General features: G+C 41.0%; 1 protein-coding gene across 5 annotated transcripts in view; it reads right to left on the bottom strand.

Annotated features, from left to right (window-relative positions):
- The window catches only part of FAM124A (family with sequence similarity 124 member A), a 115,923-nt gene that overhangs the window by 18,498 nt on the left and 78,390 nt on the right, over nucleotides 1-19,035 (bottom strand). The gene's annotated exons all lie outside the window — the stretch shown is intronic.

Here is a 19,035-nt window from a genome sequence, read left to right on the forward strand (position 1 = left end):
GTCACTGGAAAATTCCAGCAGGGTCAAGGCCATCAAACAAGACCAGGAATTTCCTTCTCCGAACTCTAACGCGAAGACAGAGGCGGCAGAGCTCGGGAGAGTGTGGCTCACACTTCTCAGCCTGAGGAGCCCTCTCTAAACCTGGGAGGAGATGCAGGCCCTCGCCTGGCAGGGAGTAACTGCTCTCTCAGCGGATTAGCCACAAGAAGGAGGGTTGGGCTGCGCACGGAGGAGTCAGATAAGAATTACCAGTAAGTGCAAACAGGATGCTGGGAGGGTGTGTTTCTCTCCAACCAGAGCACCACTATTTGCATGTAACTCATGGGAAGATGAGGGTGATCAGGGTGGGGTAGCACAGAGCATCTCGGCTCAGAAAACACGGGACTTGATTCCAGTACATGTGTGATTGCCAGGACATATCCTAGGGGTGGCCTGTGGCTCAGGGCAGTATATCTGTGACAAGTGAGGGGCTATCAGGAAATTAGCATTTATTTACTTGCCGTCTGGGGCCACCGATCCTCTACAGACCTTGCCTTCCAGGACCTGGACAGGAAGGGGGGCTGCTGACTACTGCCTGACACCTTGGATGCCCCACAGACCTTGGATAAGCCGTCTCTCTGCCTTTAACACCTCACCCTGTTGTGCTATTCCCCCACCCTCCCTGTGGCGCACCAGGAACCTGCTTCCGTTGCACAGAACTGGGGACTTCTCTTTCCGCTGCACATTCCCACTTGGGTCTGCTTCTCTGAGATTCTCCGCCTGGCCTAGCTCAGTGCCCAAGCTTACGGGCCAACCTTACTATGCAAAGTTTCCATGAAATAATGGTTTTGGGAATAGCAGGTCTGGCTCTATTAAGTACAGGATCATCTGATTTATGAATCCTTGAGATAAGGATTAGGAGGATGGTTTACTATCAGAGATATTTCCTGGCACCCAGCAGGCTATGAGACACCGGCCCTTCCCTACACAACAAGCACCCTTACCTCCCTATTAAATGAGAACTGTGTCTTCCCACAGCCACTTGGGAAATACAGTTGAATGTAATATACATTTATCGTGCATCTGTTACAGGCAAAGGAGGAAGGACTGTGATGAGACTCAGTCTTTGACCACATGAAACCTACATTTCATTGAAAGGATAGGAGACAAAAAAGAAATTGGTCAGACAAGAACGAGACTGTGATGACGAATAGGGCTATGAAGGCGAGACCATGCCTGCCCGGTAGGAGCAGAGGAGTCTTCAGGGGAGGTGGCCCTCAAGGTGAGCCTTTGAGATGGGCAGCTGTTCTCCTGGTGGATGGCATGAGTGGAGAGGAGGCTGTTCTGGAGAGAGGCCAACTCAAACAGAGGCTGACTGTTGGCAGGTAAGCAAGGAACTTGCAGGGGGCACTGAGTAGTTTGCCTTGATTACAGTGCAGGTGCATGAAAAGATAAGTTGCAAATGGAGTCTAGTGCCATAGTGGTCAAGGAGACCTTGACTAACTGAGTAAGAAATCTACATACTTCTCTTTATGTTGAAGTCTTAATTGTTGGAGTTTTTTTGACCAACAAATATATGAATATATGACCATTCCTTTCATCGATTTCTAAGATCTTTGCCTAATTGCAGATATTGCAATCTTTTTTTAAAGTTTTAAAATTTATTTTGAGAGAGAGCATGTGCATGTGGGGGAGGGCCACAGAGGGAGAGAAAGAATCCCAAACAGGATCTGCGCTGATGTGGGGCTTGATACCACGGCCAGGAGATCGTGACCTGAGCCCAAATCAAGAGTTAGATGCTTAATGGTGAGTCACCCAGGGGCCCTGATATCTCTTAATCTTATAAACAGACTCATTGACTCATTCTTTCAATCAACATCAACGAGGGTCTTTTACGCAGGGCTTCCTCACTGGTGTGTTTACGCTTTGAATGGGTTATCAAAGGCGGGCTGAGATCTGGATCTCTTTCACCAGCAGCCTGTTGCACTATATAAATATTATTATTATCATTTTCTATGTGCTCTTTGGTGTGAGAAATGTCTGGAGGGCCAGGCCAGATAATTTTGCGTAAGACATGGTTTTAGCAAACAATTAACAATACAATGTTCAAGTATAATAAAGTGAGCTCTGATGATAAAGTGAATGGCAATATACAAGTCATGTTAAGGCACAAAGGAGGGAGATGTTGAATAGGGGTGAGGCAGCATGGGGAAAGGTAGAGAAAGCTTGCCTTGGGAAGTCACACTTGGATGAAATCTTAGAAGTGGAAGAAGTGTTTGCCACCTGGAGGGCAACAGGTGAAGCATGGAAGCACACTCAGGCACAGAAGCAGCCTGATCAGAGGCTGGAGGCAGGAACCAAAGCCAAGAGGTGAGCTCTGAGAGGCGAGAGGAGTCTTGTCGTGGTGGGCCCCAAATCATGTGCATGTATAAGGCACATGCATTTCAAAACCCAAAGGCTTGAAAGCAAGATGGTGGCATGGCCAAATCTGTGGCAGCAGGGTAAAGGAGAAAGGACTGGATGGGGGGGCAAGACTGGTGGCAGAAAGAGCATTTGGAAGATACTGCTGTAGTCTTTCACTTTTGAAGATTCATTTCAAGTAAGCTGTATTTTCAGTTGCTCGCATGAGTTTCTTAAACATCAGTTCAGATATTCAGGATTCTGTATGGCTTTGCTGTCCACCCTTCCTGATCCTCTCCTTAATTCTCAGTCTCTACATTCTGTAGCGTGGATGTGTACCCTTGTCCTGCCGCTTCTAGTCCTGCCCTCCAGGCTCTGGAGAGCATCCTGAAATTCCCAAATCATTCTGCCAAGGGTGGCTTAAGGAGCTAAAGGTGAAAGCGGCAATTGAGATTTCTGACGGTCTGAAATTATTGACGCTTGAAGAACGTGACGCAGAGTGCTTTTAGTGCAGGTTGTAAGTGGGTTTGGTGTCAGTCTTCTAAAGATAGCGCTCCACAAGGCCGTCCTCACCATGACACTTCAGTTTGCACCAGCCCCAGCTTTTATGTGCACGAGGGACCTTGCTGAACATGGCAAGAAGACTTGGAGCCGAGCTGGTTCCTGCTGGAGGTATGATCCACTCAGCAGGGCTTGCTGCTCCGTGCTCCGGCATCTCCCGGACTCCCACCCAGCCCTTCTGACTCTGGAAGGGTAAGCATGAAGAGTCCTACCTTTGGGATGGGGACAGGAGCAGCCTCTGAAGGCACAGCTGTGCCCAAGAGGTATCACAGCGAGGTGGCTGTCGGGGAGGCAAACTGATCTTCTTACTTGCTGGAGTTTGGCCAAACAAGAGAAGATAAATCATGAAGCTCTTTACAGAAGGAAGTCCTCGGGGATGGAGGATGCTTTGGGAGGGGAGAGGCAATGTTTATTCATTAAAATGTCTATCAGGGCCAATTCCCTGGGGTGCCCCAGTGTATTTTCTTATTTGGAAATTTTCTTACACATTACCCTATGACTTCCATCTGTGGAGCCTTATTCGAGGAGCACGCTCTTGGGGAGCATGTTTGCATTCTCAATCTGCTTGAAAAAGGGAGCCTCTGAATATTACTTCCTGAGAAGCCAAAGGCCAAGGTTCCCAAGAAAGAAAGTGCTAGGAGACATCTCAATCTTTCCGCTCTCAGGGACAGAGTGGTGTTAACTTTGACTTAAAACCAGGAACAACTGGCAGAGGAGGAACATTTGATGGCAGGCATTGTCATCGCTGTGCTTGTTTAACAAACCTACCTGTGCTCTCTTATTTTTACTCCCTTATGAAGGCAGGAATTCAGATAAACCCTAAATTATGCTGCTTTGAAGAGAGGAGGAGGCACCTGGTGTTTGTCACCAGAGGGGGGCCCAGGTGCGCCGTGGAAGTGCCAGCTGGGCAGGTGGGGCTCCAACTGGACCGGTGTTGGCTGGTGGTAATGACAGGGTCTGGGGCAGGGAGCTGCAGGAGGGTGGCTGCGAGCCTCCACACCCCAGCTCTCGGGCTGAGCACACGTGGGATGTGTTTGCAGCACATCAGGTATTCCCTGGTGGTATTCCCCAGCTCTGCACAGAAGAAGCAGGGTCTTGTCTGTCTGAAAGACAAGTCGCGTAGACCAAACACGGAGCTGCTTTCTTGTGTCCTCCTGGCTGCGGTAGCTGTTTCCGGCCTCTCTCGTCTGCTCGTCTAACTTGACCAGGAACACTAGAGGCTGAGAATGAATGGTTGGAGATGTTTCAGGAAACCCCTCCCCAGGTGATCTTTCCAGAGTTGAAACAATACCCTATGTGCCCTCCTTCCTTGGAAGCCTCTCTCTCCTTCTGTGACAGCAGCAATGTACCTTGGGGTCACCTTCCTTTCTCTTTGAAGCAGTGCAGGCTAGCTGACTCACTGGAAGCCAGTGGTTCCCCCCTTTGCTATTTATGGAACAGAATGGCATTAGATAAATGAATCTGCTTAAGGCAGCTAGCCAGGAGATCTGATTATGTCTCTGAAATCATCAAAAACTTGAAATTGCAGTAATCAACCCAGAAGCTTCTCATGCAACTTTGCATAGACAGTTTACAGTTAGGGAGGTAAAGGAGTCTGAGCCGAAGCATCTCTTTCAATGATCTGGGTGTCAGTAGGTTCATTCCCTGGCACATGGGTAGATTCCCCAGGGAAGGGGATTCTGCCCCTGACCCAGTGACCCTGGGCAGTGTCACACCGGAGTTCACGTTCATCCTCACACTTCCTCTTTCTGAGAAAGGTCATTTCTTGTTGTGTCCTTGGCACAAACACAACGACTGTGGCTTTGTCTGCTATGTAATGAGTCAGCAATAGAGCTTTTAACCCAGGGACTAATAAAAAAAAAAAATAGGGGCAATTCAAGGAAATTGGGCAATGGGTTCACATGAGAAATCAGATTTTTGTTCTAAAGAAAAACCCATCTTCCTTCTCCTTTCACTGTCCTTTGGGAAGTTTCCATATAACCACTAAGAGGGATACCCACAGGCAAAGCCTATGTTGTTTGTGAAATTCTTTAAAAATTTTTGAATAAAATTATTTTACCAAAACAATTCATATTGAAATATAGTCGATATATAACATCAGTTCCAGGTGTACAACATAATTTTTCAATGTTTATGTATATTGTGAAATAAGCCTAGTTAATCCATCACCGCAGACTTTTTTTTCCTGTAATGAGAACTTTTAATTTGCTCTCTTAGCAACTTTGAGTATACAGCCCAGTATTGTTAACTACAGTCATCAAGCTGTGTTACATCCCCAGGGCTTATTTGATAATTTTACAAACGTTTACATCTTTTGAACAGCTTCACTCCCCATCTCCCAATTCTGACAATCACCAGTCAGTTCCTTGTATCTATGATTTTTTTTTAATCCACATATAAGTAAGATTATATGGTACCTCTCTTTCTCTGACTTATCTTGCTTAGCATACTGCCTTAGCATAGATAGACCCTATGTTGTCATAAGTGGTGGAATTTCCTTCTTTTTCTATGGCTAAAAAAAAATATTTTTCTTTACGCATTCATCTGCTGGTGGGCACATAGGTGGCTTTCGTACCTTGGCTATTTTAAACAATGCTGCAGTGTACGTGGGAGGGTGCGTGCAAATATCTTTTTGCGTTACTGTTTTCATTTTCTTTGGATGAGCGCTTACGAGTGGAACTGCTGGATCACATGGTAGTTCTATTTTTAGTTTTTGAGGAATCTCCATGATGTTTTCCACAGCGGCTGCAACAATTTACATTCCGCAGCCTTTACTCCTCATCCTTGAGAACACGTTGTTTCTTGTCTGTTTGGCAATAGCCGTTCTGATTGGGGTGAGGTGGTAGATAGCGTTTGTGGTTTAGATTTGCATGTCCCTGATGATTAGCGACGTTGAGCACCGTATTATGTACCTGCTGGCCATCTGAAAGCCCCCTATAGAAAAATCCCCATTCAGCATCTCTGACCCATTTTTTAATAAGATTTTTTGTTTATTTGCTACTGAGTCACGTGAATTCTTTATCTGGATATCAACCCCTTACCAGATACGTATTTGCACATATTTTCTTCCACTCAGTAGGTTGCCTTTTCATTTTGTTGACGGTTGCTTTTACTCTGCTGTGCAGAGGCCTTCTAGCATGCAGCCTCACTGTTTATTTTTGCTTCTGCTGCCTTTCCTTTTGGTGTCAAATCCAAAAAATCATCACCAAGACCAATGTCAAGCAGCTTATCACCTGTTTTCTTCTAGGGATCTTATTTCAGTTCTTAAGTTCAAGCATTTAATCCATTTCGAGTTTGTTTGTGTGTGTGGTATAAAACAGTGGTCCAGTTTCATTCTTCTGCATGTGGCTGTCTGTCCAATTTTCCCAGTCCCAGTTGCTGAAGAAACTGTCCTTTATGCATTGTATATTCTTGGCTCCACTGTTGTAAATTAACAACCACATAAGTGTGAGTTTATTTCTGGGCTCCTTATTCTGTTCCATGACTCTTTGTGTCTGTTTTCATGCCAATACCATACGGTTTTTATTGTTATAGCTTTGTAATATAGTTTGGAATCAGGAAGTGTGAAGTCCCCAGATTTGTTGTTTTCTTACGATTGCTTTGGCTATTCAGGATCCTCTGTGGTTCCATACACATTTTAGGATTATTTGTTCTAGGTGTACGAAAAATACCATTGAGATTTTGATAAGGATTGCACTGAATACGTAGATTGCTTTAGGCTGTATGGACACTTTTTTTTTTTTTTTTTTTTGGCAATACTGATCATTTCCTTCCAAACCATGAGCATGAAATACCTTTCCATAATCTGTGTCTTCTTCAATTTCATCAATGTCTTTGGTTTTCAATGTATAGGACTCTCAACTTGGTTAAATTCATTTTCTGTACTTTATTCTTTTGATGAAATTATAAATGGTATTGTCTTAATTTCTCTTTCTGATAGTTCATTAGTGTATAGAAATGCCACAAATTTGTATATATTGATATTGTATCCTGCAGTATTACTGAATTCATTAGTTTTAACAGGGCTTTTTTTTTTTTTTTTTTTGTATAGGCTTAAGGGTTTTCTATTTACAGTATATCATCCATCAATAGTGACAGTTTTTTCTTTGCAATTTAGGTGCCTTTTATTTCTCTGTCTTCGTTAACTGATGTAAGACTTGCAGTATTATACTGAATACATGCGGGGAGAGTGGGAATCTTTTGTTTCTGGCCTTAGAAGAAAAGTTTTCAGCGTTTTACCACTATGTATGATGTTAGCAGTGGGCTTAACTGTTATATATATACCTTTATGATGTTAAGGTGTGTTTCTTCTATACCCAACCCCAGTTTTTTTTTGTAAATGTGGAATTCTGTCAAATGCTTTTTCTGCATCTATTGTAATGACCATACAATTTTTATCCTTCATTTTGTTAATGTGGTATGTAACACTGATATGCAGATTTTGAACTATCCTTGCATCCCTGGAATAAATCCCCCCTTGATCATGGTGTATAATCCTTTTAATGTATTGTTCAATTCAGTCTGGTAATATTATTTTGTTGAGGATTTTTCCATGTATGTTGATGAGGGATAATGATTTGTAATTTTCTTGTGGCATCTTTGTCTGGTTTTGATATCAAGGCAATGCTGGCCTCGTAAAATGAGTTTGGAATGTTCCCTTCTCTCCTATTTTTTGGACGAGTTTGAGAAGGATTGCTATTTCTTCTTTAAATGTTTGGTAGAATTCACCGGTGAAGACATCTGGTCCTGGACTTCTATTGGGAAGTTTTTGATTATTCATTCAGTCTCCTTATTAGTAATTGGTTTGTTCAGATTATCTATTTCTTCATGATTTAGTCTTGGTAGATTTTATGTTTCTGACAATTTATCCATTCTTTCTTAAAATTAAAAAAAATGTTTATTTTTGATAGAGTGTGCAGGGGAGGGATGGAGAGAGAGGGAGACACAGGATCTGAAGCAGACTCTGTGCTGACAGCAGAGAGAAAGCCCAATGCTGGGCTCAAAGTTATGAACTGCGAGGTCATGACCTGAGCCAAAGTTCAATGCTTAACTGGCTGAGCCACCCAGGTGCCCTGGCATATAATTTCTCATAGTAGTCTCCTATGATCTTTTTTTTCTGTGGTACTCAGTTTAACATCTCTTTCATTTCTGATTTTTTTTTTTTTTTGAGGGATATCCTTGGTTTTTTTTGTGATGAGTTGAACTAATGGTTTGTCAGTTCTGTTTTAGCTTTTCTTAGGTTCATTGATCTTTTTATTATCTCCTTTCTACTACATCTGGGTTTTCTTTTTTCTTTTTCTAATTTCTTGAGGTGTAAAGTTAGGTTGTTTATTCGAGCTCATTGTGGTCTCTTGATGTAGGCATTTATCTCTATGAACTTCTGTCACAGAAATGCTTTAGCTGTGTCGCACATTTTAGCATGTGGAATTTCCATTTTAATTTGTCTCATTGACAAATGAGACACTATAAAATCATTATAAAATAACCTTTGTCTCTTATTACAGTCTTTCTTAAAGTCTATTTTGTCTGCTAGAAGTATAGCTTACCCCTGCTTTCTTTCCATTTCTATTTGTATGGAAAATCTTTATCCCTTTACTTTCTGTCCGGAAGCATCTTGTAGGTAGTATATAGATACATCTTGTATAGAGATATGTTTTTTAAAATCCATTCAGCCATTCTGTCTTTGAGGGGAGAATTTAGTCCATTCACCCTTGCTTATTTATTTGCTTACTTATTTATTTTGATAGAGACAGAGAGCAAGGAGGGGAGGAGCAGAGATAGAGGGAGACAAAGAATCCCAAGCAGGTTCCATACTGTCAGCATGGAGACCAGTGCAGGGCTTGAACTCATGAACCATGAGATCATGACCTGAGCTGAAATCAAGAGTCAGATACTTAACCAACTGAATCACCCAAGTTCCCCCATTTACATTTAAGGCCATTATGGCCAGGTATGTACTTATTGCCATTTTGTTAAAACTGTTTTCTGTTTTATAATCCCTTTCTTTTCTTGATCTCTTCCTTTATGACTTAATGATTTTCTGCAGTGGTGTGTTTAGATTCCTTTCTCTTTATCTTGTGTGTATATACTACAGGCTTTTGCTTTGGGGTACCATGAGGCTTACAAAAAAACAACTTATATACTGTAGTTTATTTTAATGTAAAACAACTTAAGTTTGAACACATCCTAAAGCTCTAAATATTTATGCTCCACCCCAACATTTTTGTTTTGATGCCATAATTTATATCATTTTATCCTGTATATCCAATAACAAATTACTGTAGTTATAGTTATTCCTACAACTTTTGTCTTTTAACCTCCATACTAGCATCATAAATGATGAACCCATCACCTTTACAAAATTAGATTTTTCTGAATTTTACTATATATTTACTTTTAGCAGTGAGATTTATACTTTTTCGTTTTCCTGTTACTCATTAACATCCTTTTGTTTCAACTAAAAGTAGCCCCCTCAACATTTCTTGTAGGACTGCTTTAGTGGTAATGAACTCTAGCTTTTGATTGTGTGAAAAACTTTCTCTTCTTCAACTGAAGGACAGCTTCACCCAGTATTCTTGGTTGGCAGTTTTTTCTTTTCCTCTCAGCACTTTGAGTGTATCATTCCACACACTTCTGGCCTGCAAAGTTGCTGCTGAAAAATCCAGTGATGGTCTTACAGGGGTTCCCTTGTATGTAAGAAGTTGTTTTTCTGCTTTTAAGATTCTCTCCTTGTCTTTAACTTTTAACACTTTAATTATAATGTGTCTTACATGGGTCTCTTTGGGTTCATCTTCTATGAAACTCTCTGGACTTCTTGGATATGGATGTCTGTTTCCTTCCCCAGATCAGGAATGTTTTCATCCATTATTTTGTCAGATTTTCTGCTCCTTTTTCACTTCTCCCTCTGGGGACCCTTATAATATGAATGTTAGTTAGCTTCATAGTGTCCCATAAGTTCCTTAAGCTATCTTCACTCTTGTTCTTATTTTTTTCTGTTTGCTGGTCTAATAGGAGGAATTCCAAAGCCCTATCTTGAAGTTTACTGATCCTTTCTTCTGCTTCATCTAGTCTGTTGTTGAACCCATCCAGTGCATTTTTCAGTTCAATAATTGTTCTTCAGCTCTATGACTTCTTATGTGGTACTTTCTTATATTTTCTTTTTGTTGAACTTCTCCCTTTGTTCATTCATTTTCTCCTGAGCTCAGTGAGTATCTTCATCAGGTAAATAACTTATCTCTGTTTCATTAAGGTCTTTTTCTGAGATTTCATCTTGTTATTTTGTTTGGGACATGTTCTTTTGTTCATTTTCTTTGATTTTCTGTGTTGGTTGTGTTAGAGAAACACACTTCCCAGTCTGAAGGACTGGGATCATGTACGAGATGAAACTATTATTCATCCTTGCTCTAGCTCTTTATTTCAAAAACTTTGTTTGTCCAAGCAGCCCATTTTATTCCTAATTGCTCCAAACAATTGAGGGCGCTCTAAGACCTGTGAGTATCCCAGAGGGAGAATCTCAGTCAGCACCTAGATTCAGGCTGATGGAAAGCAAGAACCTCAAGCAGCACATTTGAAAGTATGCAAATATACCTCTTTCAGCAGAAGACTGGGTGACAGGCATTATTGTCTGCTCCCTCTGCACTGAGCTCTGGGATGACAGCCAGTTAAGAACCATTTCTTTGTTTGCTACCATCCCACTGAATCTGGGAACACAAGCCCTGCCGGACACCAGAGCCAAGCTATCAAGGAATGTTTTCTCAGGGTGGCAGCCACAAAACCTAGGGCACCAAAAAATATAAAAGCTCCTTTCGTGGAGACACTGGCAAACTTGGGCCAGGAAGAGGAAGAGTGTGAAGATGGAGAGCACAAGGATGGTGCCCACCAGCCCTCCCAGTCTCTGGAGAGGACCGTAGTCAGCTCCTATACAAGTGTTGAAATAAAAGCATGCCTCACAGGCCATAGCTATAAAGATATGCTAATAAGCTTCTTTTAAAGAGTATTTCAGTCTGATGCTTCTTTGCTGTGCCCTGACGTATAGCTGGTTAAGAACTCTTTTTCAGTTTGTTAAAATCCTGTGGAACCCATGAAAGGAAGACCCCCCTGGACACTAGAGCAAGCAGCCAAGGAGTGTCTCCTGGATGACAGCTGCAAAAATCAGGGCACTGTCTAGCCCTTTAAGAACTATTTCTCAGGGTGCCTGGGGCTCGGTCAGTTAAGCATCTGACTCTCGGTTTTGGCTTAGGTCATGATCTCATGGTTTTGTGAGTTCAAGCCCCGAGTCAGGCTCTGCATTGGTAGTGCAGAGCCTGCTTGGGATTCTACCTCTCTCTGCCCCTCCCCTACTCACACTGTCTCTGCCTTTCTCAAAATAAGTAAACTTAATTTTTTTTAATAAAAAATTAAAAAAAAATAAAAAAGAACTATTTCCCAGATCACTATAGCCTTGTGGGTCTCACGGACACGAGGCCCATGGTTTTCAAAGCTAGATGTTTTGGGGACTTATCTCCCAGGTTCAGGTCTTAGAAGCTGTAGAACCACAAGAGGAGTTCAAAGCCTTTACTCCACAGGGAGAGATTATGAGTTGTGAGATCCCTCTTGATGGTGGGTTACCTTGCCAGGGCTGAGATTCATTGTGAGACTGTGTCTCAGTCTCTCTAATTTTTTTTTTTTTAATTGAAGTAGAGTTGGCATACCACATTACGTTACTTACAGGTACACAACACAGTGATTCAACAAGTCTGTATGTTACACTATGTTCACCTCAATTGTAGCTACCAACTGTCACCATAAGACACTATGACAGTAACATTGACTGTGTTCCCTATGCTGCACCTTTCATCCACAGGACCTACTCATTCACTAACAGGAAGCCTGTATCTCCCACTCCCCTCCCCTCTGGGAACCATCAGTTCTCTGTATTAATGGGTCTGTTTCTGTTTTTTCTTTCATTTTAGTTCACTTAGCATAATACCTTCTAGGTCCATCCATGTTGTTACAAATGGCAATCTTATCCTTTCTTATAGCTAATATTCCATTGTGTGTATGTATGCATTTCTGTATACACACACACGTATCTTCTTTATCCATTCATCTATCAGTGGACACTGGGTTGCTTCCATATCTTGGCTAATGCTACACTAAACATAGGGGTGCATATATCTTTTTGAATTAGTGTTTTTGTTTCCTTTGGCTAAATACCTAGTAGTGGAATTACTGGATCATAGGGTATTGGCTTTTAATTTTTTGAGGCACTTCCATACTGTTTTCCACAGTGGCTGTACCAATTTATATTCCCAACAGCAGTGCATCAAGGTTCCCTTTTCTCCATATTCCTGCCAACAGTTCTTTCTTATCGTTTTGAAACTAGCTATTCTGATAGGTGTTCATATTTCATTGTGGTTTTGATTTGCATTTCCCTGATGATTAGTGATGCTGAGCATCCTTTCATGTGTCCATTGGCCATCTTTATGTTTTCTTTGGAGAAATGTCTATTCTGATCCTCTGCCTATTTTTTAATCGGATTATTTTTCTGATGTTGAGTTGTGTAAGTTCTTTGTATATTTTGGATATTAACTGCTTATCAGATACATCATTTGAAAATATCGTTTCTCACTCAGTAGGTTGCCTTTTCATTTTGTTGACAGTTTCCTTTGCTGTGGAAAAGCTTTTAATTTTTGGTGTAGTCCCAGTAGTTTATTTTTGCTTTTAGGAGACATATCTAGAAAAATGTTGCCAAGGCTCATGTTTAGTAGATTACTGCCTATGTTTCTTCCAGAGAAGCTTTATGGTTTCAGGTCTCACATCTAAGTTCTTAATCCATTTGGAGTTTATTTTTGTGAGTGGTGTAAGAAAGCTGTCTAGTTTTATTCTTTTGCATGTAGCTGTCCAGTTTTCCCAGCACCATCTGTTGAAGAGACTGTCTTTGTTGTATATTCTTGCCTCTCTTGTTGAGATTAATTGACCATATAAATGTGGGCTTATTTCTGGGCTCTCTATTCTGTTCCATTGATCTGTCATTTTTGTGCCAGTACCATCCTGTTTTGATCACTATAGCTTTGTAGTATAGCTTGACGTCAAGGATTGTGATACCTCCAGCTTTGTTCCTTCCCAAGATTGCTTTGGTCATTCAGGGTCTTTGTGATCCCATACAAATATTGGGATCATTTTTTCTGGTTCTGTGAAAAATCCTATTGGTATTTTGATCGGGGTTGCACTGTATTTGCAGACTGCTTTGGGTAGTATGGACATTTTAACAATATTTTTCTAATCCATGAGCATGGAATAGCTTTCCATTTGTTTGTCTTCAGTTTCTTTCACCAATGTTTTGTAGTTTTCAGAGTGTAGGTCTTTCAGCTCCTTGGATTAGTTTACTGGTACGTATGTATTTTTTTTTTTTTAATTTTTTTTTTTAACATTTATTTATTTTTGAGACAGAGAGAGATAAAGCATGAACGGGGGAGGGGCAGAGAGAGAGGGAGACACAGAATCTGAAGCAGGCTCCAGGCTCTGAGCCACCAGCCCAGAGCCCGACGCGGGGCTTGAACTCATGGACCGCGAGATCGTGACCTGAGCTGAAGTCGGACGCTTAACCGACTGAGCCACCCAGGTGCCCCCGTATGTATTCTTTTTTAATGAAGTTAGAATTGTTTTCTTAGTTTTTCTGCTACTTTGTTATTAGTGTATAGAAATACAACCAGTTTCTGTGTATTCATTTTGTATCCTACAACCTCACTTTATTCATTTATCACTTCTAATAGTTCCTTTGGTGGAATCTTTAGGGTTTTCCACATATATAGTATCATGTCATCGGCAAGCAAGTAGTGACAGTTTAACTTCTTCCTCACCAATCTGGATAACCTTTATTTCTTTTTCTTATTGCTGTGGCTAGGACTTTCAGTTCTATTTTTTTTTTTTAATTTTTTTTTTAACGTTTATTTATTTTTGTGACAGAGAGAGACAGAGCATGAACGGGGGAGGGGCAGAGAGAGAGGGAGACAGAATCGGAAACAGGCTCCAGGCTCTGAGCCATCAGCCCAGAGCCCGACGCGGGGCTCGAACTCACGGACCGCGAGATCGTGACCTGGCTGAAGTCGGACGCTTAACCGACTGCGCCACCCAGGCGCCCCTAGTTCTATTTTAAATGAAAGTGGCAAGACTGGACATCCTTGTCTTGCTCCTGATCTCAGAGGAAAAGCTCTCAGGTTTTCATGAGTAGCAGGTTAGCTGTGAGCTTGTCATATACGGCTTTTATTATGTTGAGGTATGTTTCCTCTAAACTCCCCACTTTGTTGAGTTTTATTATGAATGAATGTTGAATTTTGTCAGATGTCTTTTCTGCATCTGAGATGATCATATGATTTTTATTCTTAGTTTTGTTAATGTGGGTATCGTGTTGATTGATATGCTAATATCAAAGCATGCATGCATCCTGGAATGAATCCCACTTAAGGTGAATGCTCGATCCTTCTAATGTACTACTGAATGCAGTGTGCTAGCATTTTGTTGAGGATTTTTACATCTGTGCTTATCAGGGATACTGGCCTATAGCTTTATTTTTTTCATAGTGTCCCTGTCTGGTTTTGGTATCAGGACAATACTGGCCCTGAAGAACATGTTTGGAAGCTTTCCTTCCTCTTTTTTTTTTGGAATAGCTAGTGAATAGGTATTGACTCTTCTTTAAGTGTTTAGTAGATTCACCTGTGAATCCATCTGGTATTGGACTTTTGTTTGTTGGGAGTGTTTGGATTACCAACTCAATTTTGTTATTAGTAATTGGTCTGTTCAGATTTTATATTTTTTCCTATTTCTCCTGGTTTGTCCTATTTGTTGGCATATAATTTTTTTTTTTTTTTTTGTGGTGGTCTCTTAGAACCACACATTCTGTGGTGTTGGTTTTTACTTCTGTTTCTGATTTTATTTGGGGCCTTTTTTTTGAGTCTGGCCAAAGGCTTATCAATTTTGTTTATATTTTAAGGAACCAGCTCTTGGTTCCATTGATCTTTTCTGTTTTTCTTTTTCCAGTCCCTATTTCATTTATTTCTGCTCTGGTCTTTATTATTTCCTTCCTTCTACTTAACCTTGGGCTTTGTTCTTTTTCTAGTTCCTTTATTTGTAAGGTTAGTTTATTTGGGATTTTTTTTTATTTCTTGAGATGGGCCTGTTTCACTATAAATTCTGTCATCGTTGTGTCTCAAAGATTTTGGACCATTGTGTATTCATTTGTTTCCATGTATTTTTCGATTTCCTCTTTGATTTCTTCATTGACCCATTCATTGGTTGTTCAGTAGCATGCTGTTTAGCTTCCATATATTTCTGGGTTTTTTTTTCCAGTTTTTTTTTTCTTGTGATTGATTTCTACTTTTCATACTGTTATGGAGAAAAAAGATGCCGATTAAAACTTGTTTTTGGCCTATATGTGATCTAGTCTGGAAAATATTCCATGTGTACTTGAAAAGAATGTTATTCTGTTGTTTTTAGGTGCAGTGTTCTGTTTACATCTGTTAAGTCCATCTGGTCTAATGAGTCATTCAAAGACACTGTTTCCCTATTTTCTGCCTGCAGGATCTATTCATTGATACATGTAGGGTGGTAAAATTCCCTACTATTCTTGTATTTCTGTCAATTTTTCTCTTTATGTCTGTTAATAGCTGCTTTATGTATTTAGATGCTCCAATATTAGGTACATAGATATTTACAATTGTTATATCCTCTTACTTATGTAATGCCCTTCTTTAAAATAAAAGATAAAGACTGTAACAAAAGAGAAAGTCTATTTCATCTGATAAAGCACTACTACCCTATGCTTTGTTTTGTTTTGTTTTTGCATGGAATATGTTTTTCCATCCTTTCACTTTGTCTTTAGGCATCTTTAGATATGAAGTCTCTTGTAGGCAGCATAAAGATGTTTTTTTTTTTTAATCTGTTCTGCCACCCTATGTTTTTTGATTGGAGCATTCAGATTATTTACATTTAAAGTAATATTGGGACACCTGGGTGGCTCAGTTGGTTAAGCATCTGACTGCGGGTCAGGTCATGATCTTGTGGTTCAAGAGTTCGAGCCCTGCGGCAGGCCCTGTGCTGACAGCTCAGAGCCTGCTTTGGACTGTGACTCCTTTTCTCTCCGACCCTCCGCCACTCGTGCTTTGTCTCTTTCTCTCTCAAAAAGTAAATACACATAGGGTTGATGGGGGGTGGAAGGGAGGGGAGGGTGGGTGATGGGTATTGAGGAGGGCACCTTTTGGGATGAGCACTGGGTGTTGTATGGAAACCAATTTGACAAGAGATTTCATATATTGAAAAAAAATAAAACTAAAAAAAATACACATTAAAAAAATTTTTTTAAAGGGGGATTTATGCGATCTGAAGAGATATCAGAGTTATTGACATGTATGTCCTTATTGCCATTTTGTTAATTGGTTTCTGGTTGTTTTTGTAGTTCTTCTCCACTCATTTTTTTCTCTTGGTCTCTTTCCTTGTGATTGATGACTTTCTGTAGTGTTATGCTTGGCTTTCTCTGTCCTTTTAGCTATTACAGGTTTTTGGTTTATCATTACTATGAGCTTTATATATAGCATCATGTCTATATCAAGTGGATGGTCACTTAAGTTTTAGAATGTGTCCAAAGAACTTTTCTACTCCCCCTCCACATATAAAAATGCTGTCAGTTTTATATCTTTTTATTCATAATTTCCTTCTAATTATGGCCTTTTCCACATCAACATGTCCCTTTATCATTACTTTTAAGGCTGGTTTAGTGGTGATGTAGTCCTTTAACTTTTGTTTATCTGGGAAACTTGTGATCTCTCCTTCACTTATGAACGATAACCATGCCAGGTAGAATATTTTTGATTGTAAGATTTTTTTCTCTCCCAGCTTTTTGCATTCCAGAAGGGAGTAGCATGATACATTCCATTTCTGCTGAAAAATCAGTTAATAGCCTTATGGGGTGTCCTTTATATGTAACTTTTTGCTTCTTGCAACTTTTAAAATTCTCTTGACCTTTAAACCTGTGATATTTTAATTATTATGTGTTATGGTGTAGGACTCCATGGGTTTATCTTGTTTGGAACTCTTTCTTAAACTTAGATGTCTATTTATCTCCTTAGGTTAGGGATGTTTTAAATTATTTCTTCAAATAAATTTTCTATACCTTTATTTCTTATTCTTTTGGGACCCCCCCCCCTATAATTCAAGTTTTTGTCTGTTTGATGTCCAAGAAATCCCTTAACCTGCTTCACTTTTCAAAATTATTTTCTCCTTTAGCTGTTCTATTACCTTGTTTTCCAGATCACTGATCCGTTCTTCTGCATCTGGTAATCTACTGCTCACTCCAATATATTTGTCATTTCAGTTATTGTATTTTTCAACTCTGATTCTTAGTTGAAGTTCTCATTGGGTCTTCTACTTTTCTCTCCAGTCCAGTTAGTATCTTCATATACCATTACTTTACATCCATTATGAGGCATGTTGCTTATCTCCATTTAATTTGGGTCTTTTTCTGAAATTTTTTGTTTTTTTAACTTGAAACCTATTCTTCTGTCTCCTCATATTGCTTGACTTTCTGTGGATCCATGAGTTAGGTAGAATAGCTACTTCTAAACTCAAAGGAATGGTCTTGGGTATAGTCATCCCCTTTGTAGACTGTGGGTGCAAGCCAGGGTGTCCTGGGGCTCTCCAGCAGAGGGCACTCTGGTAGGGGACCTGGAACTAAGGCATGGTACTGCTGGGGGGTCCTGGGATGTTCTGGACTAAGAACTAAGAGCTGAGGCAGGCATGAGCTGCTCCAGAGCACTCTGTACTGGGGGCACCCAGCTGAAGTTGAAGTGGTATGAGCCTGGAGTACTTCAGGTTGCTTGTGCCTGTGTCACCTTCGTGCAATAGCTGAAAATGTAATAAGTGCTGAGCAGGGCTGTCCTGGTGTGTGCAGCACTGTGTTGAGGCCACCTCAGGGGGACAGCTGGTGTGCTGTGGGCTAGGGGCCTGGAGGTCACTGAGTTAGGCTGGCTCGGGCACATGGACCCCGCTCCCACCCGTACTGCCAAGCTTAGGGGTGGGGAAGCCTGCCCCTTAGACCCAGGGAGAGTTCCAGCAGCTCTCTTGCCTTGCGGCCGGTTATAGTGCTAGTTCCTTTGTATTGTAGTTGCGGTTTTAAACTGCAGCCTTTTTTTTCTGTGCCCTAGGACAGATGAATCAGCTCACAGCCCCTTTGTACTAACTCTTCCCACTTCAGTTCATAATGTCAAGGGTTGGGGGGGGTTCCCTTCATGCCCCCAACTCTCTTGATATGTGACTTCTCGGTCTTCTGTTATGCAGAAGCTGTTCATTCAGCCCTCAGGGGGGGAACTGCTCCATAAACAGGTACAGATTTGGTGTGCCCATGGAGGAGGGTGAGTTCAAGGTCTTCCTACATTGTCATCTTGGATCAGAACTCCCGCTCTTACCCACTTTAATGTGGGTGTGCTTCTTGTTTGCCTGATCTGGGGGATCTGCTTACCTGGTTTTTGGGTTTCCTTCAGAAGAAAGCAAATCTCACAGCTGTAGTCTTAGTGTGTCTAGGGAAGGAGGTGAATTTGGGACCCTCCTATGTCACCAGCTCAACCTGAAACCCTGTGTTGTTTTTTAGAGTGGTCATTGGAAAGAAATGAGGACGGTTCAGAGGAAAATCACACTGTAAAGGTAAACAAAACCTGTGCGCATTTGGTGAAATCAGTGACATTTCTAGATAGGACATTTGAATAGTGTCAAAGAGATTTTTCTAGGCCATATAAATCTTTGCTAGAGGGTCATTTTATCCTGTGTGTCATTCTATAATAGAAGAAAAGTACTTTTTCTCCAGAATTGGCCAAATGGCAGCCAAGTGGTAACCATCCACACTGCCTGGCTTCCTGCTAACAGTCACACAGCCTCCCTAATTTCACTGCACACACCAATCTGCGTGATGTGGAGAAGGACAAATCTGAACGTGTCCCTTGGCGGAACAGACCCAGTAGCAAGCTCTGCAACACTGTACAGTTCCAGAAAGACACAAGACCGAAGGAGTAATCTTTGTGTTTTGCACCTGTTTGGAAATGATATTGTTCCCCAACACACAGGTAGGCT

Source organism: Prionailurus viverrinus, chromosome A1 (assembly GCF_022837055.1).
Source record: "Prionailurus viverrinus isolate Anna chromosome A1, UM_Priviv_1.0, whole genome shotgun sequence".
NCBI classification, from domain to species: domain Eukaryota; kingdom Metazoa; phylum Chordata; class Mammalia; order Carnivora; family Felidae; genus Prionailurus; species Prionailurus viverrinus.